Raw genomic sequence first — 24330 nt, 5'->3', positions numbered from 1 at the left:
GTGATGTGCATCTCTGTAATGAGAAGGGGTGTGGTCTAATGACATCAACACCCTATATTAGGTGTGCATAATTATTAGGCAACTTCCTTTCCTTTGGCAAAATGGGTCAAAAGAAGGACTTGACAGGCTCAGAAAAGTCAAAAATAGTGAGATATCTTGCAGAGGGATGCAGCACTCTTAAAATTGCAAAGCTTCTGAAGCGTGATCATCGAACAATCAAGCGTTTCATTCAAAATAGTCAACAGGGTCGCAAGAAGCGTGTGGAAAAACCAAGGCGCAAAATAACTGCCCATGAACTGACAAAAGTCAAGCGTGCAGCTGCCAAGATGCCACTTGCCACCAGTTTGGCCATATTTCAGAGCTGCAACATTCAGAGACATGGCCAAGGTAAGAAAGGCTGAAAGACGACCACCACTGAACAAGACACACAAGCTGAAACGTCAAGACTGGGCCAAGAAATATCTCAAGACTGATTTTTCTAAGGTTTTATGGACTGATGAAATGAGAGTGAGTCTTGATGGGCCAGATGGATGGGCCCGTGGCTGGATTGGTAAAGGGCAGAGAGCTCCAGTCCGACTCAGACGCCAGCAAGGTGGAGGTGGAGTACTGGTTTGGGCTGGTATTATCAAAGATGAGCTTGTGGGGCCTTTTCGGGTTGAGGATGGAGTCAAGCTCAACTCCCAGTCCTACTGCCAGTTTCTGGAAGACACCTTCTTCAAGCAGTGGTACAGGAAGAAGTCTGCATCCTTCAAGAAAAACATGATTTTCATGCAGGACAATGCTCCATCACACACGTCCAAGTACTCCACAGTGTGGCTGGCAAGAAAGGGTATAAAAGAAGAAAATCTAATGACATGGCCTCCTTGTTCACCTGATCTGAACCCCATTGAGAACCTGTGGTCCATCATCAAATGTGAGATTTACAAGGAGGGAAAACAGTACACCTCTCTGAACAGTGTCTGGGAGGCTGTGGTTGCTGCTGCACGCAATGTTGATGGTGAACAGATCAAAACACTGACAGAATCCATGGATGGCAGGCTTTTGAGTGTCCTTGCAAAGAAAGTTGGCTATATTGGTCACTGATTTGTTTTTGTTTTGTTTTTGAATGTCAGAAATGTATATTTGTGAATGTTGAGATGTTATATTGGTTTCACTGGTAAAAATAAATAATTGAAATGGGTATATATTTGTTTTTTGTTAAGTTGCCTAATAATTATGCACAGTAATAGTCACCTGCACACACAGATATCCCCCTAAAATAGCTAAAACTAAAAACAAACTAAAAACTACTTCCAAAAATATTCAGCTTTGATATTAATGAGTTTTTTGGGTTCATTGAGAACATGGTTGTTGTTCAATAATAAAATTAATCCTCAAAAATACAACTTGCCTAATAATTCTGCACTCCCTGTACAGGCGCAAGCCGTATATTCTCCCTGAAAGGATTTGCCTAATAATATGACATGACTTATGAAATACAGCAAATGGCACAGAATATCAACAAAGGCTATATTAGTAAGCGTCATATAGTCGTCCTTCATACACATTGGTCAAAAGTAGCCAGATAGTGATGAGCCCCTTTAATGTTAATTGCAGTCTCTATGTATAGAGTGAGGAGAGGGAAATGACCAGCAAGCTAAAGTCACTTGCAGTTGCATGGATACAGCTACTGTGGGAGAAGTGAGGAGAAGGCAGAGGGACAAGCGATCCATGGTCATGTGATGCAGCTGGCGACACATACAGTTATTGTTAGTAGAGTGACTAGAGTGCAGCGGGTGCAAGAAGTAGTGTAGAGGCAGCACTATGCGGTATCCAGATAATGCGTCTATGTCAATGCAACAGCCTAGCCGTAGGCCCTTGATCCATCAGGCCATGAAAAACACATATAGAAAAGAAGATGGCTTCGGCAGCATTCCGCAATATCAAAACGATCCTTTATTCGTACCTCCAGACACAATTGGCAACGTTTCGACTGTACACCAGTCTTTGTCAAGCCTAATGACATACATTCTGGTAGGCATATATATACCCCCCACATAAAAGACACACCCCGTTACATCATCAGTACAAATCACTGCACAATAGTATACACATGTTGATATTACAACTCACAGTTAATGATATGTCCACCCCGCTCGTGTTGTTCACCTCGGCGTTCCAATATCTGTAATGCGCAGCCGCATCTCAATGTATTTGCATATCGGAAGTGTCATACGTTGCCATGACTCCCGGCGGCGCACGTGTCTCCAGCCAATGTGCTGCAGGACGCACTCACTGACGTCACAGCTTGTGCGTCCACCCCATGACCCACACTCAAGTGCGCACAACAGTGCGTCAATAGCGTTAGTCACGTGGGGTACGTAGCCAATGAAGACCCGGCGCGAACATCGGCGCCATGGCAACGATGACGCCACGGTCACCACTACTTATTACATGTGTGATCTGTATCTAAAGTGGCCGGGTCTATATATTACAGAACCTCCGCTCACAGCGATAATCACATGACTATAGAGGGAAATTAATCCTGACCCCACATATACACGCACATAACAGCTAATGGAAAAATGCATAACTTCATAAGTGTGGTGCACAATAATCACACATAACCATCATCTGGATGGTGTATCCCATATATACATCACATATGGACCATCAACATGGTCCTTTGACATATAGACTAAAGACTGTTGCACCAGGGATGTGCCACATATATATTTAAAAACATGATGTCACTATACTGAGAGGACAAAACAGTGACAATCATCAATCGATGGATGCGACATTAAACTCTAAATTCAGGCCAAAAGGTTGGAGGGACCTGAGGGTATGGATCCATTTAAGTTCCTTCTTCCTCAGGATTCCCTTCCTGTCCCCACCCCTTCTCAAGTATCCTACACTGTCAATAACTCGAAATCTCAATTGATTAATGGAATGTTTACAGTCAATGAAGTGTTTTGCAACCGGTTTGTCAAGTGCACCTGTTCTAATTGTGCTTTTGTGTTTGTTAATTCTTTCCCTCAATTCCATCGTGGTCTCCCCCACATAGATCAAACTGCATGGGCACTGTATCATGTACACCACATCCGTGGATTTACATGTAAAATGACCTTTGATCTTAAACCGTTTACCACTGTAGGGATGTGTAAAACCATCACCTTTCATGATGCCACCGCAGTTGCAACATGAAAGGCAAGGGAAATTACCATTCCTCAGTGGTGCTAGCCTTTTCTGTCTTTCGATGTCCTTCCCCCCTATATCCGCCTTCACCAATCTATCGCGTAGGTTAGGGCTCCGTTTGTATGCCATCATTGGGGGAACTGAAAATTCAGTGACTGTAGGCAATCCTTTCTGTAGGATCCGCCATTCCTGTCGTAGGATGTTGGCTATATTGCCGCTATCACCCCCATAGATGGATACAAATGGAATGCGGGGGGTCTCCTGTTTTTGGGATTTCCTTACCAGAGTGGCACTACGTTCCATGGATGTAATCCTATGCTTAGTACGGTTGATCAATTTGATGGGATATCCTCTCCTGCTGAACTTATTACACATCTCATCTCATGAAATGTGGCCCTGGCCGGCACGGGGCTCTCTCTTGGGGCGCGCCGGCTGATCCTCGCCCTCTTGGAGGTTGTCCTGAGGAGGAATTACTTTCTCTTCGGTGACACCTTCTACCAGCAAAAGCGGGGTGTGGCGATGGGGTCCAATGTGGCCCCCACCTACGCAAACATCTTCATGGCGGAGGTCGAGGATCGGCTGGTGTATCGCTCCATATTTTTTGAGAGAGTCCTGTGCTGGTGGCGCTACATCGACGACATTTTCTTGATTTGGACTGGCACCGTGCCTGAACTGGATGAGTTTCATGCGCACCTGAATTCTGGGGTCCGGGACCTGCAGTTCACCGTGATGCATTCTGCCCGTGAGCTGCAGTTCCTTGACGTCCGAATTCAGGTGCACAATGGAAGGATCTGTACTGATCTCTTCCAAAAACCTACAGACAGGAATACCTTGTTAATGTATGACAGTAGTCACCCTCAGAACATGGTGAGCTCCCTCCCGTGGAGTCAGCTACTTAGGGTACGCCGTATCGTATCGGATGACACCCTCTTTGGTATTAGGGTAGATGAGATGTGTAATAAGTTCAGCAGGAGAGGATATCCCATCAAATTGATCAACCGTACTAAGCATAGGATTACATCCATGGAACGTAGTGCCACTCTGGTAAGGAAATCCCAAAAACAGGAGACCCCCCGCATTCCATTTGTATCCATCTATGGGGGTGATAGCGGCAATATAGCCAACATCCTACGACAGGAATGGCGGATCCTACAGAAAGGATTGCCTACAGTCACTGAATTTTCAGTTCCCCCAATGATGGCATACAAACGGAGCCCTAACCTACGCGATAGATTGGTGAAGGCGGATATAGGGGGGAAGGACATCGAAAGACAGAAAAGGCTAGCACCACTGAGGAATGGTAATTTCCCTTGCCTTTCATGTTGCAACTGCGGTGGCATCATGAAAGGTGATGGTTTTACACATCCCTACAGTGGTAAACGGTTTAAGATCAAAGGTCATTTTACATGTAAATCCACGGATGTGGTGTACATGATACAGTGCCCATGCAGTTTGATCTATGTGGGGGAGACCACGATGGAATTGAGGGAAAGAATTAACAAACACAAAAGCACAATTAGAACAGGTGCACTTGACAAACCGGTTGCAAAACACTTCATTGACTGTAAACATTCCATTAATCAATTGAGATTTCGAGTTATTGACAGTGTAGGATACTTGAGAAGGGGTGGGGACAGGAAGGGAATCCTGAGGAAGAAGGAACTTAAATGGATCCATACCCTCAGGTCCCTCCAACCTTTTGGCCTGAATTTAGAGTTTAATGTCGCATCCATCGATTGATGATTGTCACTGTTTTGTCCTCTCAGTATAGTGACATCATGTTTTTAAATATATATGTGGCACATCCCTGGTGCAACAGTCTTTAGTCTATATGTCAAAGGACCATGTTGATGGTCCATATGTGATGTATATATGGGATACACCATCCAGATGATGGTTATGTGTGATTATTGTGCACCACACTTATGAAGTTATGCATTTTTCCATTAGCTGTTATGTGCGTGTATATGTGGGGTCAGGATTAATTTCCCTCTATAGTCATGTGATTATCGCTGTGAGCGGAGGTTCTGTAATATATAGACCCGGCCACTTTAGATACAGATCACACATGTAATAAGTAGTGGTGACCGTGGCGTCATCGTTGCCATGGCGCCGATGTTCGCGCCGGGTCTTCATTGGCTACGTACCCCACGTGACTAACGCTATTGACGCACTGTTGTGCGCACTTGAGTGTGGGTCATGGGGTGGACGCACAAGCTGTGACGTCAGTGAGTGCGTCCTGCAGCACATTGGCTGGAGACACGTGCGCCGCCGGGAGTCATGGCAACGTATGACACTTCCGATATGCAAATACATTGAGATGCGGCTGCGCATTACAGATATTGGAACGCCGAGGTGAACAACACGAGCGGGGTGGACATATCATTAACTGTGAGTTGTAATATCAACATGTGTATACTATTGTGCAGTGATTTGTACTGATGATGTAACGGGGTGTGTCTTTTATGTGGGGGGTATATATATGCCTACCAGAATGTATGTCATTAGGCTTGACAAAGACTGGTGTACAGTCGAAACGTTGCCAATTGTGTCTGGAGGTACGAATAAAGGATCGTTTTGATATTGCGGAATGCTGCCGAAGCCATCTTCTTTTCTATAGAGTGCAGCGGGGTCAGTAATCCATAATTATTTGAGGCAGCTGGTTGGCACATATGATTATGGTAAGGAGAGTGAGGAGAGGGCAGAGGGTCTGGTGAGCTGTTATATGGTCACATGACACATCTAGGTGGGCTGGTACAATACTGTACTGATGATGAGGATGATTAGCTAAGGAGGCAGGACCAAATGGGTGAGGCTTTAAATGTTGGGCAGACAACTGCCAAAACCTTATGGTCATATGGTAGAAATTGTCATCCCAACATGGAACAGAGGGTCAGCAGTTTATTATGTGTCAAGACAGACAAGAACTTCTGAAGTTCCGGTGAATAAAACATGGAGCTTTTTTGTGCCATAAACATTAAAAAAAACTTTTATGAAGGTAAATAAGCAAACCTTAATGACGACTGCAGCCTGCCAATTAGTGGTAAAATGTAAAGAGGTACCGAAGCTTAATTCGCTCAACACTATTAGTAATATCTGAGGAGGACTATAACACAGTGGGAATAACTGCGACATGGCTGGATGATAGCTATGACTGGGCGGCAAAGCAGCCAATCAACAAGCGTCATACTACTTGGCCCAAGAGGCCATCACAGCCATGCCTACTATTGGCATGGCAGTGATTGGCCAGTGCACCATGTGACCCAGCCTCTATTTAAGCTGGAGTCACGTAGCGCCGCACGTCACTCTGCTATGATCAGTATAGGGAGAGGTTGCAGCTGCGACGTTAGGGCGAGATTAGGCAGATTAACTCCTCCAAAAGACTTCATTCTGTGATCGATCTGCAGCTGTGGATCATTGAAGTGCTATTATTGACTTGCTCACTTTTTAGAGGCTGCCCAGAGCGTTTTTAGATCACTTTTTTTCTGGGATGATCGGCGGCCATTTTGTGACTTGTGGTGCGCCTGCACGAGCTATCACCAAGTGTATTTAACCATCGATAGTGTGGTTATTTTGTGCTATATCCTACATCAGCTGCAGGCTGAGCCTGTGTCACCGAAGTGCATTTAACCATCAACAGTCTGGTTATTTTTTGGCCATATACTACATCAGCTGCAGGCTGAGCCTGTGTCACCGAAGTGCATTTAACCATCAACAGTCTGGTTATTTTTTGGCCATATATTACATCAGGGGCAAGTTGAGCCTGTCACACAGCGCCTAAAAAATAGACCTGACATTTCTATTCAACCAAATCTGCACAGTTTTAGCTGGTCAAGTTATTTGTAGTGACCGTCAAAGCAGACTTTTTGTTCTGGGTTGAAAAAGCATTCCCAAATTTGCCATTCTATAAATAACTAGTTTGTGGTATTTCAGGCCTACTTGAAATCTATCCCAAAAAGAAAATCTTACATTGAAGTTATTGATAGTATCATTCAGAAAAACCTAAGACACACGCTAGCGTGCTGATAGAAGTGTCATTCTGTGATTAAACCTATAACTGTCACACAGCGCAAAAAAAAACAGGTCTCACATCTCTATTCAACCAAATCTGCACAGTTTTAGCTGGTCAAGTTATTTGTAGTGACAGTCAAAGCAGACTTTTTGTTCTGGGTTGAAAAAGCATTCCCAAATTTGCCATTCTGAAAATAACTAGTTTGTGGTATTTCAGGCCTACTTGAAATCTATCCCAAAAAGAAAATCTTACATTGAAGTTATTGATAGTATCATTCAGAAAAACCTAAGACACACGCTAGCGTGCTGATAGAAGTGTCATTCTGTGATTAAACCTATAACTGTCACACAGCGCAAAAAAAAAACAGGTCTCACATCTCTATTCAACCAAATCTGCACAGTTTTAGCTGGTCAAGTTATTTGTAGTGACCGTCAAAGCAGACTTTTTGTTCTGGGTTGAAAAAGCATTCCCAAATTTGCCATTCTGAAAATAACTAGTTTGTGGTATTTCAGGCCTGCTTGAAATCTATGCCAAAAAGAAAATCTTACATTGAAGTTATTGATAGTATCATTCAGAAAAACCTAAGACACACGCTAGCGTGCTGATGGAAGTGTCATTCTGTGATTAAAACTATAACTGTCACACAGCGCAAAAAAAAACAGGTCTCACATCTCTATTCAACCAAATCTGCACAGTTTTAGCTGGTCAAGTTATTTGTAGTGACCGTCAAAGCAGACTTTTTGTTCTGGGTTGAAAAAGCATTCCCAAATTTGCCATTCTGAAAATTACTAGTTTGTGGTATTTCAGGCCTACTTGAAATCTATCCCAAAAAGAAAATCTTACATTGAAGTTATTAATAGTATCATTCAGAAAAACCTAAGACACACGCTAGCGTGCTGATAGAAGTGTCATTCTGTGATTAAACCTATAACTGTCACACAGCGCAAAAAAAAAACAGGTCTCACATCTCTATTAAACCAAATCTGCACAGTTTTAGCTGGTCAAGTTATTTGTAGTGACCGTCAAAGCAGACTTTTTGTTCTGGGTTGAAAAAGCATTCCCAAATTTGCCATTCTCAAAATTGTGGTGAACGGGAACAATGAGGAAAACATCTAATAAGGGACGCGGACGCGGACGTGGACATGGTCGTGGTGGTGTTAGTGGACCCTCTGGTGCTGGGAGAGGACGTGGCCGTTCTGCCACAGCCACACGTCCTAGTGAACCAACTACCTCAGGTCCCAGTAGCCAGCAGAATTTACAGCGATATTTGGTGGGGCCCAATGCCGTTCTAAGGATGGTAAGGCCTGAGCAGGTACAGGCATTAGTCAATTGGGTGGCCGACAGTGGATCCAGCACGTTCACATTTTCTCCCACCCAGTCTTCTGCAGAAAGCGCACAGATGGCGCATGAAAACCAAGCCCATCGGTCTGTCACATCACCCCCATGCATATCAGGGAAACTGTCTGAGCCTCAAGTTATGCAGCAGTCTCTTATGCTGTTTGAAGACTCTGCTGCCAGGGTTTCCCAAGGGCATCCACCTAGCCCTTCCCCAGGGGTGGAAGAGATAGAATGCACTAACGCACAACCACTTATTTTTCCTGATGATGAGGACATGGGAATACCACCTCAGCACGTCTCTGATGATGACGAAACACAGGTGCCAACTGCTGCGTCTTTCTGCAGTGTGCAGACTGAACAGGAGGTCAGGGATCAAGACTGGATGGAAGACGATGCAGGGGACGATGAGGTCCTAGACCCCACATGGAATGAAGGTCGTGCCACTGACTTTCACAGTTCGGAGGAAGAGGCAGTGGTGAGACCGAGCCAACAGCGTAGCAAAAGAGGGAGCAGTGGGCAAAATCAGAACACCCGCCGCCAAGAGACTCCGCCTGCTACTGACCGCCGCCATCTGGGACCGAGCACCCCAAAGGCAGCTTCAAGGAGTTCCCTGGCATGGCACTTCTTCAAACAATGTGCTGACGTCAAGACCCGAGTGGTTTGCACGCTGTGCCATCAGAGCCTGAAGAGAGGCATTACCGTTCTGAACCTTAGCACAACCTGCATGACCAGGCACCTGCATGCAAAGCATGAACTGCAGTGGAGTAAACACCTTAAAAACAAGGAAGTCACTCAGACTCCCCCTGCTACCTCTTCTGCTGCTGCCGCCTCGGCCTCTTCTGCTGCTGCTGCCGCCGCCTCGGCCTCTTCCTCCGCCTCTGGAGGAACGTTGGCACCTGCCGCCCAGCAAACATGGGATGTACCACCAACACCACCACCTGCGTCACCAAGCATCTCAACCATGTCACACGGCAGCGTTCAGCTCTCCATCTCACAAACATTTGAGAGAAAGCGTAAATTCTCACCTAGCCACCCTCGATCCCTGGCCCTGAATGCCAGCATTTCTAAACTACTGGCCTATGAAATGCTGTCATTTAGGCTGGTAGACACACACAGCTTCAAACAGCACATGTCACTTGCTGTCCCACAGTATGTTGTTCCCAGCCGCCACTACTTCTCCAAGAGAGCCGTGCCTTCCCTGCACAAACAAGTGTCCGATAAAATCAAGTGTGCACTGCGCAACGCCATCTGTGGCAAGGTCCACCTAACCACAGATACGTGGACCAGTAAGCACGGCCAGGGACGCTATATCTCCCTAACTGCACACGTAAATGTAGTGGCGGCTGGGCCCCAGGCGGAGAGCTATTTGGCGCACGTCCTTCCGCCGCCAAGGATCGCAGGGCAACATTCTTTGCCTCCTGTCTCCTCCTCCTACTCAGCTTCCTCCTCCGCTTCTTCCACCTGCTCATCCAGTCAGCCACACACCTTCACCACTAACTTCAGCACAACACGGGGTAAACGTCAGCAGGCCATTCTGAAACTCATATGTTTGGGGGACAGGCCTCACACCGCACAGGAGTTGTGGCGGGGTATAGAACAACAGACCGACGAGTGGTTGCTGCCGGTGAGCCTCAAGCCCGGCCTGGATGTGTGCGATAATAGGCGAAATCTCGTTGCAGCTCTGGGACTAGCCGGTTTGACGCACATCCCTTGCTTGGCGCATGTGCTGAATTTGGTGGTGCAGAAGTTCATTCGCAACTACCCCGACATGTCAGAGCTGCTGCATAAAGTGCGGGCCGTCTGTTCGCGCTTCCGGCGTTCACACCCTGCCGCTGCTCGCCTGTCTGCGCTACAGCGTAACTTCGGCCTTCCCGCTCACCGCCTCATATGCGACGTGCCCACCAGGTGGAACTCCACCTTGCATATGCTGGACAGACTGTGCGAGCAGCAGCAGGCCATAGTGGAGTTTCAGCTGCAGCACGCACGGGTCAGTCGCACTGCGGATCAGACCCACTTCACCACCAATGACTGGGCCTCCATGCGAGACCTGTGTGCCCTGTTGCGCTGTTTCGAGTACTCCACCAACATGGCCAGTGGCGATGACGCCGTTATCAGCGTTACAATACCACTTCTATGTCTCCTTGAGAAAACACTTAGGGCGATGATGGAAGAGGAGGTGGCCCAGGAGGAAGAGGAGAAAGAGGGGTCATTTTTAGCACTTTCAGGCCAGTCTCTTCGAAGTGACTCGGAGTTTTTTTGCAACAGCAGAGGCCAGGTACAAATGTGGCCAGACAGGGCCCACTACTGGAGGACGAGGATGAGGAGGAGGTGGAGGAGGATGAGGAGGAAGCATGTTCACAGCGGGGTGGCACCCAAAGCAGCTCGGGCCCATCACTGGTGCGTGGCTGGGGGGAAACACAGGACGATGACGATACGCCTCCCACAGAGGACAGCTTGTCCTTACCTCTGGGCAGCCTGGCACACATGAGCGACTACATGCTGCAGTGCCTGCGCAACGACAGCAGAGTTGCCCACATTTTAACGTGTGCGGACTATTGGGTTGCCACCCTGCTGGATCCCCGGTACAAAGACAATGTGCCCACCTTACTTCCTACACTGGAGCGTGATAGGAAGATGCGCGAGTACAAGCGCACGTTGGTAGACGCGCTACTGAGAGCATTCCCAAATGTCACAGGGGAACCAGTGGAAGCCCAAGGCGAAGGCAGAGGAGGAGCAAGAGGTCGCCAACGCAGCTGTGTCACGCCCAGCTCCTCTGAGGGCAAGTTTAGCATGGCAGAGATGTGGAAAAGTTTTGTCAACACGCCACAGCTAAGTGCACCACCACCTGATACGGAACGTGTTAGCAGGAGGCAACATTTCACTAACATGGTGGAACAGTACCTGTGCACACCCCTCCACGTACTGACTGATGGTTCGGCCCCATTCAACTTCTGGGTCTCCAAATTGTCCACGTGGCCAGAGCTAGCCTTTTATGCCTTGGAGGTGCTGGCCTGCCCGGCGGCCAGCGTTTTGTCTGAACGTGTATTCAGCACGGCAGGGGGCGTCATTACAGACAAACGCAGCCAATGTGGACAAGCTGACGTTCATAAAAATGAACCAGGCATGGATCCCACAGGACCTGTCCATCCCTTGTGCAGATTAGATATTAACTACCTCCCCTTAACAATATATTATTCTACTCCAGGGCACTTCCTCATTCAATACTATTTTTAATTTCATTTTACCATTATATTGCGGGGCAACCCAAAGTTGAATGAACCTCTCCTCTGTCTGGGTGCCGGGGCCTAAATGTGTGACAGTGGCCTGTTCCAGTGGTGGGTGACGTGAAGCCTGATTCTCTGCTATGACATGAATACAGATTCTGCGCTGACATAAGGCCAGATTCTCTGTTACGGGACCGCTCTCCTCTGCCTGGGTGCCTGGGCCTAAATGTGTGACAGTGGCCTGTTCCAGTGGTGGCTGACGTGAAGCCTGATTCTCTGCTATGACATGAATACAGATTCTGCGCTGACATAAGGCCAGATTCTCTGTTACGGGACCTCTCTCCTCTGCCTGGGTGCCTGGGCCTAAATGTGTGACAGTGGCCTGTTCCAGTGGTGGCTGACGTGAAGCCTGATTCTCTGCTATGACATGAAGACAGATTCTGCGCTGACATAAGGCCAGATTCTCTGTTACGGGACCGCTCTCCTCTGTCTGGGTGCTGGGGCCTAAATGTGTGACAGTGGCCTGTTCCAGTGGTGGGTGACGTGAAGCCTGATTCTCTGCTATGACATGAATACAGATTCTGCGCTGACATAAGGCCAGATTCTCTGTTACGGGACCTCTCTCCTCTGCCTGGGTGCCTGGGCCTAAATGTGTGACAGTGGCCTGTTCCAGTGGTGGGTGACGTGAAGCCTGATTCTCTGCTATGACATGAATACAGATTCTGCGCTGACATAAGGCCAGATTCTCTGTTACGGGACCTCTCTCCTCTGCCTGGGTGCCTGGGCCTAAATGTGTGACAGTGGCCTGTTCCAGTGGTGGGTGACGTGAAGCCTGATTCTCTGCTATGACATGAATACAGATTCTGCGCTGACATAAGGCCAGATTCTCTGTTACGGGACCGCTCTCCTCTGTCTGGGTGCCGGGGCCTAAATGTGTGACAGTGGCCTGTTCCAGTGGTGGGTGACGTGAAGCCTGATTCTCTGCTATGACATGAATACAGATTCTGCGCTGACATAAGGCCAGATTCTCTGTTACGGGACCTCTCTCCTCTGCCTGGGTGCCTGGGCCTAAATGTGTGACAGTGGCCTGTTCCAGTGGTGGGTGACGTGAAGCCTGATTCTCTGCTATGACATGAAGACAGATTATGCGCTGACATAAGGCCAGATTCTCTGTTACGGGACCGCTCTCCTCTGTCTGGGTGCCGGGGCCTAAATGTGTGACAGTGGCCTGTTCCAGTGGTGGGTGACGTGAAGCCTGATTCTCTGCTATGACATGAATACAGATTCTGCGCTGACATAAGGCCAGATTCTCTGTTACGGGACCGCTCTCCTCTGTCTGGGTGCCGGGGCCTAAATGTGTGACAGTGGCCTGTTCCAGTGGTGGGTGACGTGAAGCCTGATTCTCTGCTATGACATGAATACAGATTCTGCGCTGACATAAGGCCAGATTCTCTGTTACGGGACCTCTCTCCTCTGCCTGGGTGCCTGGGCCTAAATGTGTGACAGTGGCCTGTTCCAGTGGTGGGTGACGTGAAGCCTGATTCTCTGCTATGACATGAAGACAGATTCTGCGCTGACATAAGGCCAGATTCTCTGTTACGGGACCGCTCTCCTCTGTCTGGGTGCCGGGGCCTAAATGTGTGACAGTGGCCTGTTCCAGTGGTGGGTGACGTGAAGCCTGATTCTCTGCTATGACATGAAGACTGATTCTGCGCTGACATGAAGCCAGATTCTCTGCTATGGCATGAAGAGACTGATTCTCTGCTGACATGAAGCCAGATTCTTTGCTATGGCATGAAGAGACTGATTCTCTGCTGACGTGAAGCCAGATTCTCTGCTATGGGACCTCTGTCCAATTGATATTGGCTCATTTTAATTTTTTTAATTTTAATTTTAATTCATTTCCCTATCCACATTTGTTTGCAGGGGATTCACCTACATGTTGCTGCCTTTTGCAGCCCTCTAGCTCTTTCCTGGGCTGTTTTACTTTTAGTGCCCAAAAGTTTGGGTCCCCATTGACTTCAATGGGGTTCGGGTTCGGGACGAAGTTCGGTTCGGGTTCGGATCCCGAACCCGAACATTTACGGGAAGTTCGGCCGAACTTCTCGAACCCGAACATCCAGGTGTTCGCTCAACTCTAATAGTAAGCGTAAAAAATAGGTATCCAGCATGGCTTCATGAGGGATCGGTCAAGTCAAACTAATCTAATCAGTTTCTATGAGGAGGTAAGTTCTAGACTTGACCGCGGCGAGTCAATGGATGTCATATATCTTATCTAGTAGTAAAGTGAGGAACCGCACTCTGTTCAGGGGATATCACCGGTGCCAATCAAGGGCTGTTAGGCCGTGATCCAAGTAATAAAATATTGAGGCACTCAGGTTGAATGTTTTGCAATTCAAGTATAGTTTTATTTCATTTTTCTGCATCATCCATTTGCCCTTGTTATATATAAATGACAGACTATTTCTGACCAGACGTTTCGGTCACGATGGACCTTCATCAGCGGTCAAATGGATGATACAGAAAAATGAAATAAAACTATACTTGAAATGCAAAACTTTCAACCTGAGTGCCTCAATATTTTATTACATATATCTTAACTAGTGATGAGCTGCAGGGGCAATATTCGAATTTGCGATGTTTAGCTAATAATTTGTAGAATATTTGTCACATAATCGCAAATTCGAGATTATATTCTTGATTGCGAAAATCGGCAATGTATTATTTCCGTAATGCGTGCAAAATATCGACGTGGGGCAAGCAATTTTTCTATTGGTTGCTAGGGATGTTGTAAAGCTGTGACAAAGCCTTCTCATTGGCCCACAAGTAAGAAGAAGGGAGGGATGATCACCTGAAATGTACTGTGTTAAAAAATAAAAAATAAGAATATTCGTCATTGCGAATATATAGCACTATATTATGAATATTCGCAAATTCTCGAAGTGCTGATATTCGCGAAAAAAAATAATGCTTTTTGAATATTCGCGCTCAACACTGATCTTATATACTATGCCAAAGATTAGTATATACATTGCGAATGCTTTAATTGGGAGAAAATGTGTGTATGTGGATAAATAACTGGCTCAGTGATAGAAAACAGATGGTGGTTATTAATGGTACACACTCAGATTGGGTCACTGTCACTAGTGGAGTATCTCAGGGGTTAGTATTGGGCCCTATTCTCTTCAATATATTTATTAATGATCTTGTAGAAGGCTTACTGTGTAAAGTAATTGTAATGGTGCAGAACCCCAAACAACCAGACAGAGTTTAAACAATGGTGGATTTATTAAATGACGGCAGTACAGTTCAGACCAGAAATCATATGCAGGTAATCAATCCAAATAATAACTTGTGCATGAAAACTCACAAGGGACAGCCAGACCAGGCCAAAGTTCATATGCACAGAAATAGTCTGTGTAACGTAGTACCTAGGAACGAGACATTTCCAGGGTCCGATCCGAGGTCCAACACGAGACACTGTTCCGCATAGAAGTTTCCCACAGGCCGTCTCTAGAGATGGATTGAGGTAGTCAGAGGTCATGCACAGGTAGTCTGGAAGAATGTGAACATCAACATACACCCGGGTTGTCAAAAACACAGTGGGCACTGATAAGCCAGGGAAATCACCTCTTAAACACCTGCTAGCCAATCACAGAGTGCCATGTGTCTATTCCTCATAGGCCATATGATTATCTTAATCCCTGCCACTTTTGCAGCCTAGCTGACCATTGATCACTTAACCCATGCCTGCCCTCTCATCTACTATAGTTTATGTACTAGTATATTCCCTGTCAGCGGCCGGCATAGCGAATAAGATGCGCATACGTTCGGCCGCATAACCTCCTCTCGAGCATGCATGCGGACGTTGAAGCGGCCCAGTGTGGATACTCGATTGCGTCGGCATGGACGCCGGAACCGCGTCCACCTGCAAAGGAGTCGGAACCGAAGATTTCGCAGGCACATGCGTGACCTGTCCTGCTACTCCAATGGGATCCCCCGCATGCTGAGCCCCACGAGAATTCCAGGGGGCCCCAGTGGACCGCAAAACAGGAGAGTGTCTTACAGTAATTAATACCAAAGAGGACAGTATGCTGCTACAGATGGATCTGGATAGATTGGCAGAGAATTGGCAGATGAGGTTTAACACTGACAAATGTAAGGTTATGCACTTGAGAAGAAACAATGCATACTAACTGGTAAAACACTGGGTAACACTGAAAAGGACTAAGTAATTTTAGTGGACAGCAAACTTAACTGTAGAAACCAGTGCCAGGCAGCTGCTGGAAAGGCCAAGAAGATTATGGGGTGCATCAAAAGGGGCATAGGCGCATGTGATGAAAGCATAGTCCTACCACTTTACAAATCACACATGGAGTCCGACCACACATGGAGTACTGTGTACAGTTCTGGGCTCCTGTGAAATAGCAGAACTGGAGAGGTTTCAGAGGAGGACAACTAAAGTAATATCTGAAGTGGGCGGACTACAGTACTCAGAGAGATAATCAACATTTGCGTTATTCAGTTTAGAAAAAAGATGACTGAAGGGAGATCTAATAAACGTGTGTAAATATATCAGGGGTCAGTACAGAGATCTCTTGCGTCATCTATTTTTTCCCAGGACTGTGATGACGCGACATCCTTTATGTCTATAGGAAAGAAGATTAAACACAAACATAAACAAGGATTCTTTATGGTAAGAGCAGTGAGACTATGGAACTCTCTGCCTGAGGAGGTGGTGATGGTGAATCCACTAAAAGAGTTCAAGAGGGGCCTGGATGTATTTCTGGAGTGTAATGATATTACAGGCTATAGTTACTAGAGATGGGTTTTTGATCCAGGGAGTTATTCTGAATGCCTGATTGGAGTCAGGAAGGAATTTTTTTCCTCTAAAATGAGAAAAATTTGCTTCTAACTTTTTTTTTAACTAATAAAGTAGAAAGGGGCGGCACAGTCACACAATTCAATCTGCACTTTGCGAAGTATACGATTATCTCCACTGGTCTTGATAAACACAATAGCGGTGGTGCACAGCTGATAACAATAGATGAAAGCACATATGATCACGCTGAAGGAAGAAAAACAGCGGCACTCACCAATGTGTTGCTTCAATGAGGTACATTATTCCATGTATCCATGGATCTGGCAGGGGGCAGACAAATATTCAACCACACATCAAACAGCGACAGCCATTTCGCGCTACATGCGCTTCGTCGTGCTGTGCGTCATCGAGTACATTTGTGCCGCACTTTTAAGCATTGGCGCTGTGTGTTGTCATGGCAATAGACAACAATAATGCGCCTGCATAAAAGGTTAGTAAAAAACATATAACATAATATATAAAGACATCAGCAGAAATTACATACATTTCAATCCAAAGCGGTAGTATCACATATACAGTAGTATATATTTGGATAACCTATAGGAATGAGCTCATATCATTTCTGTCATTCAATCCAAGCTCACCTAATGCTTGGGTGCACAGGATCCACCTCGCTTCCCTCTGCAGGAGGAGGCGGTGTTTATCTCCCCCCTTCAGGGGGAACGGACACCATCTCCAGCCCAGTGAAAGAGATACAATCTACATTACTTGCCTGAACACTCCTCATGTGGTCTATGAACCTGGGGCAACCCTTTCCTGTCCTTATAGAATTGAAGTGCTCTCTCACTCGTTCAAACAAACACCTGCCGCAGCTGCAGAGCAACAGGTAAACTACATATGTGCTCCTGCAGTTGATAAAACTTCTGATTCTGTACTGGATACCCGCAAATTCAATACACTTTTTTGGGGAATTGTGTTTACATAGTGAACAGCTGCCACATCTAAAATTGCCCTTTGGTATGTTGTCCATGAGCCAGTTATTGCCTTTAATGGGATGAAACCTGCTTCTCACAAGTTTATTCTTAATCGTATGGCTTCTTCTAAAGGATATAAGTGGCTTATGTTCAGTGAGTTCGCCCAGATTAGGCAGGAGGAGTGATGCATTTTACATGGGACTGTGCAAGAAGGGCTGGGAGGCAGGGGTGTGATGTCTCTTACATGGGACTGCATGCTGAAGGGGTTGAAGGCAGGCGACAAAGAGAGTGAGTGTGATATTATTTACATAGGACTGTATGTTGGAGGGGCTGAAGGTGGGGAGTGATGTATTTTACATGAGACTGTATGCTGGAGGGGCTGAAGGCAGGAGAGTGATGTACCTTACATGGGACTGTATGCTGGAGGGGCTGAAGGCAGAAGAGTGATCTACCTTACATGGGACTGTATGCTGAAGGGGCTGAAGGCAGGGAAGTGATGTGTCTTACATGGGACTGTATGCTGGAGGGGCTGAAGGCAGGGGGAAGGTTGTATCTTACATGGGACTGTATGCTGGAGGGGCTGAAGGGGGGGCATAATTATTACTATAATAATACAGAGAGGGCCATTATAATATTAATAATAATAATACAGAGGAGGAAATAATAATATATAGAGGGGCCAGTATATATTATAATTATACAGAGGGCATTATAGTTATGGGCACTACGAGGGAGGGGAGGTCTGTTATCTGAGGATAATAGTAAAGTGAGAAATAAATAAAAAATTCTGTGAAACTCTACAGAGATGAGACGCGGCTGAAAGAAGTTATCATGATGGTCCTATCTCCGAATGAAGACGCTGAGGAAAGTCTACATCACAGGAGAGGTCACTGGATGTAGCAGGTATGGTGCGGTATTCTCCTGTATATTTCATAGCAATGTATGTTATGTCCATCCAAATATCTGTTTGGGGGGATGGATATAGAATTTGGGCCACACTCGGACAGGGGACGGAGACAACAAGATTAGCTCGCACAGGGCGTCTGAACACCTAAGGCCAGCCCTGCCACCGGCCGTTCCTCTTAATCATGGCCCCAGTTCCGAAAATCAACAAAAATTTTAACTGAACTTGCACTTTATATACAAGTACATATACAGGGAAGAATGTCTCCTAACAATTTTTACTCTACAATCGATATTATCTTTGGTTTTCTGCGTATTTTTGTCAGTCTGTAAAAGTGGCATACTACTCAGACAACATTGCTCCCAGCAGTGACATGAGAGTCCAAGATGCATGCAGACATCCTCCCCTTGCTGTTGCCGAACTGTTTCGGTGGTGTTTCCATCAATTTCTGAACTTTTCTTATGAACCAGGCACCCTTCCCTCTTCAGAGCAGGGGGTACCTGGTTTAATACTCGGGTCCTCCAATTGACTTCCATTATACTCATGTGCTCGGTAGAGCACCCAAGCATCCCGATGTGTTCGGCCAGAGCACCCAAGCCCCCGAGCACTAAGGTGCTCGATCATCACAAACAATTATCTAAATCTATGCCAGCAAAGGACCTGCCATAGATTTAAGGTTATTAGGCTCTGACAGTGGATTTGCCTAAGTTATGTAGAAGCAGGCACCTCTACATAATGTAGGGGCATCAAGCGCCAGTGCAGGGGTATTAAGACCGGAGTCTAAAATGCCAGTCTTAGTAAATGACCCCATATTTTACTATTTAGGAAATTAATTACAATCTAGAATTGGTGTGTTTCATTTAAGAGCGTCATGTTACATCTGCACATACATACCAAAAGGTAAAATCTTAAACATATATTTGCATTCCATACATTCAGGAAATACTGGCTCATACTCACAGTAAATGTGAAATCCGTACATTTTACTTCTTTCTCTGTGTAAAATGATTTGTGTCTAACATTATGCTTAATTTAAAATGTGGATGTCAGTCTAATTTTGATTACATGCTTCTTCAACATCACTCACATATCTTATCTTGTTGGTTTGCCTTGAATATAAAATTTAATGCATGCTTATTTCCATCAAATGGTTTTTCTTTACTGTAGCTCTCTTGCATTTCAATGTAATATCATTTCAGACACCAGTAAAGTGATATATATTACTTTTCCTGCACATGTTCCGTTCCACTCAGTGCTTTTTACCTGCACATTTATTGGAAAATAAACCAAAGGAAAAAACCTTATTTGTTTATGCCTTCCATCTAATGTGTGGGAGAAACAGAATTTTAAATAAGTCCTGTTTACACGGAAGATCTTTTGTGCTTGTAACTGGTAGGAATGAGGGAAAGTAATTTAGAGGTTTAGGTTTTTGGTTAATAAAGTTAATTTGGACTCTTAGCAATTCAAATGAATGGCCCTAGCTCTGGTATACGGCTTGCACATTGCAAACAGAATGTATTTGAATAATAGATTGTGCTTTCCATTTCTATGTTGAAAAAGAAGTACTAGAATTAATCTGAACACTAAAGGGGTCATTTACTATACTGATACAGTATATGCCTAAATTATGCGTATTTCAGGCACAAATAGCGGCACAGCAGTTAGTTGAGCTGCTATCTGTGACTTCGCCCTGCTCATGCAAGGTTTAAAATTGTGGGCTTGGTGTGGGTGGTGAATGGTGAATGGGACGGGCTGGGAGGCCCGTCTCATTCATCATTTTCTATGCCTGTTTTAGGCATAGAAAAAGGTCTAAATGTAAGACCGATCAGAAGCAGTCTTACATTTTGAACTGGCGCTGCATATGCCGAAGTTAGAGAGAGGCCTGTGCTTCTTCATAACTTCAGCGGATGAAGCGTCAGTTTAGGGCTTTATTAAGACCAGGCTGTCTACGCCATTATCCTGTGAGCTGAGCATAGGGAGAGATGTGGCAAGCTCTCATACCCTAGGGACAGTATTACTGAAAATGATTAATAGAAGAATATTAGAGAGGGAGAGTGCAGGGAGATTTATTCTGTGTCAGTTTTATTTATTTATTACTATGTTTACTTATTCCAACTTCAGCTATAAACTAAGATATGTAATTCAATACCAATAAGATAGAAGCCTTTATTATTTTGCTGCCAAGGTGCCAACTAATACCATGCAGTCTGAACCCCTAAGGGGGGCCAGGTCTTATTGATGACCATCCTCATCTTTTACTGGCTTTACTTCTTCCAAATCAGCCTTCAAAGTCTCCATGTTCTAGAAAAGTCAGCAACATGCAGAGGGACGAGGAGCTTCACGTTCCTAATGACATATTCTCATCAATATTAGATGATATGGAAGAGAAGGAAAAGAAAATGAGCACTGAGGTTGGAGAAGTAGGTATGCCAGAGCTGATTAATGTTCTGTATTTCCTGTCAAAAAACCTCCAGGAGATTGCAGGCAAAAACAGCAATAATATGCATATTGCCCCCCCCCCCCCAACACTTAAACAGCCAAGCGCCATACCAGCAACAGCCCCTGCTTAAAGGTGCTGCGGGGCAATTAACAATGAGGAAGGACTATACAGTGCAGTCTTCATTATTACATGAAAAGCAGCTGCGGGCTAATTGGCCATGTGGTTGTTAACTGCAGTATGGCCGCAACCCGCCCACACCACGGCTGTTCCACGTGGCAGAGTTGCCTGGGTATACCTGATTTATAATGATTCATGACAAATTATTTTGTGACAGATTGAATTTCTTGGCTAACTTTGGCAGAGTTGCCAAATAAAATTTTTCAAAGCTTCACTCATCTCTATAACTAACATATACATTTTAAAGAGGTTGAAGAAAACTAGAAACAACAGCACCACTTTTGTGATAAAACTCTACATGGTAAAAACAAAAGGGAGTGAGATCCAGACTTCTACAATGTTCCTAAGTAACATAGTAACATAATACATAAGGCCGAAAAAAGACTATTGTCCATCCAGTTCGGCCTGTCATCCTGCAAGTTGATCCAGAGGAAGGCAAAAAAAAAACTGTGAGGTAGAAGCCAATTTTCCCCACTTTAGGGGAATAAAAAATCCCTTCCCGACTCCAATCAGGCAATCAGAATAACTCCCTGGATCAATGACCCCTCTCTAGTAGCTACAGGGAGTGCAGAATTATTAGGCAAATGAGTATTTTGACCACATCATCCTCTTTATGCATGTTGTCTTACTCCAAGCTGTATAGGCTCGAAAGCCTACTACCAATTAAGCATATTAGGTGATGTGCATCTCTGTAATGAGAAGGGGTGTGGTCTAATGACATCAACACCCTATATTAGGTGTGCATAATTATTTTCCTTTGGCAAAATGGGTCAAAAGAAGGACTTGACAGGCTCAGAAAAGTCAAAAATAGTGAGATATCTTGCAGAGGAATGCAGCACTCTTAAAATTGCAAAGCTTCTGAAGCGTGATCATCGAACAATCAAGCGTTTCATTCAAAATAGTCAACAGGGTCGCAAGAAGCGTGTGGAAAAACCAAGGCGCAAAATAACTGCCCATGAACTGACAAAAGTCAAGCGTGCAGCTGCCAAGATGCCACTTGCCACCAGTTTGCCCATATTTCAGAGCTGCAACATCACTGGAGTGCCCAAAAGCACAAGGTGTGCAATACTCAGAGACATGGCCAAGGTAAGAAAGGCTGAAAGACGACCACCACTGAACAAGACACACAAGCTGAAACGTCAAGACTGGGCCAAGAAATATCTCAAGACTGATTTTTCTAAGGTTTTATGGACTGATGAAATGAGAGTGAGTCTTGATGGGCCAGATGGATGGGCCCGTGGCTGGATTGGTAAAGGGCAGAGAGCTCCAGTCCGACTCAGACGCCAGCAAGGTGGAGGTGGAGTACTGGTTTGGGCTGGTATCATCAAAGATGAGCTTGTGGGGCCTTTTCGGGTTGAGGATGGAGTCAAGCTCAACTCCCAGTCCTACTGCCAGTTTCTGGAAGACACCTTCTTCAAGCAGTGGTACAGGAAGAAGTCTGCATCCTTCAAGAAAAACATGATTTTCATGCAGGACAATGCTCCATCACACGCGTCCAAGTACTCCACAGCGTGGCTGTCAAGAAAGGGTATAAAAGAAGAAAATCTAATGACATGGCCTCCTTGTTCACCTGATCTGAACCCCATTGAGAACCTGTGGTACATCATCAAATGTGAGATTTACAAGAAGGGAAAACAGTACACCTCTCTGAACAGTGTCTGGGAGGCTGTGGTTGCTGCTGCACGCAATGTTGATGGTGAACAGATCAAAACACTGACAGAATCCATGGATGGCAGGCTTTTGAGTGTCCTTGCAAAGAAAGGTGGCTATATTGGTCACTGATTTGTTTTTGTTTTGTTTTTGAATGTCAGAAATGTATATTTGTGAATGTTGAGATGTTATATTGGTTTCACTGGTAAAAATAAATAATTGAAATGGGTATATATTTGTTTTTTGTTAAGTTGCCTAATAATTATGCACAGTAATAGTCACCTGCACACACAGATATCCCCCTAAAATAGCTAAAACTAAAAACAAACTAAAAACTACTTCCAAAAATATTCAGCTTTGCTATTAATGAGTTTTTTGGGTTCATTGAGAACATGGTTGTTGTTCAATAATAAAATTAATCCTCAAAAATACAACTTGCCTAATAATTCTGCACTCCCTGTATAGCCTGTAATATTATTACACTCCAGAAATACATCCAGGCCCCTCTTGAATTCCTTTAGTGTACTCACCATCACCACCTTCTCAGGCAGAGAGTTCCATAGTCTCAGTGCTCTTACTGTAAAGATTCCTCTTCTATGTTTGTGTACAAACCTTCTTTCCACCAGACGCAGAGGATGTCCCCTCGTCACAGTCACAGTCCTGGGGATAAATAGATGATGGGATAGATCTCTGTACTGACCCCTGATATATTTATACATATTAATTAGATCTTCCCTCAGTCGTCTTTTTTCTAAAGTGAATAACCCTCATTTTGATAATCTTTCAGGGTACTGTAGTTGCCCCATTCCAGTTATTACTTTAGTTGCCCTCCTCTGGACCCTCTCCAGCTCTGCTATGTCTGCCTTGTTTACAGGAGCCCAGAACGTTACACAGTACTCCACGTGTGGTCTGACCAGCGATTTGTAAAGTGGTAGGACTATGTTCTTATCACGGGCATTTATGTTCCTTTTGATGCAACCCATTATCTTATTGGCCTTAGCAGCAGTTGCCTGACACTGGTTTTTGCAGCTTAGTTTGCTGTTTATTAAAATTCCTAGATCCTTTCCCATAAGTATTAAATTAATGTTTTTTAAGCCATTGGCACACCACAATGGAAGGTCCCCAGGAAAAAATATTTCTCCCAGAAGGGCATCTCGGAGCTATATGGCCACGTTCATCGGCAAGTGAATGTATCTCTGGCACACAGTCTCGGTGCCCAGATACATCTGACCACAGACACGTGGTCTATCAAACATGGACCAGGAAGGTACATAACTTTTAATGCCCACTGGGTGATTTGGTGTTAACGCCACGGATTGCATGCAGGCCTGCCTCTTCTTCTCCTCCTCCTACTCCATCCTCCGTCTCCTCCTCAGCTGACTCCTCCTTTTCCACTGCTACTGCCTCTTCCGCTGCACCCCCCTAGCTCCCCAGAAACTATTTGACGTGCCAAGTGAGACGTTGCCATGCTGTGCTGCGGCTGTTGTGCCTGGAAGCCAAGAGCCACACCGGTCCTGTACTCCTTTCAGCTTTGCGGTCACAGGCCGATCAGAGGCTAACCCCGGTCAATTTGACAGTTGGTAAAGTGGTGTTCGACAACGGTGCCAATCTG

The sequence above is a fragment of the Bufo bufo genome, chromosome 3 (genome assembly GCF_905171765.1).
Source record: "Bufo bufo chromosome 3, aBufBuf1.1, whole genome shotgun sequence".
Lineage (NCBI taxonomy): Eukaryota > Metazoa > Chordata > Amphibia > Anura > Bufonidae > Bufo > Bufo bufo.
The sequence above is the reverse complement of the archived record's forward strand: the minus strand, read 5'-3'. Positions refer to the sequence as shown.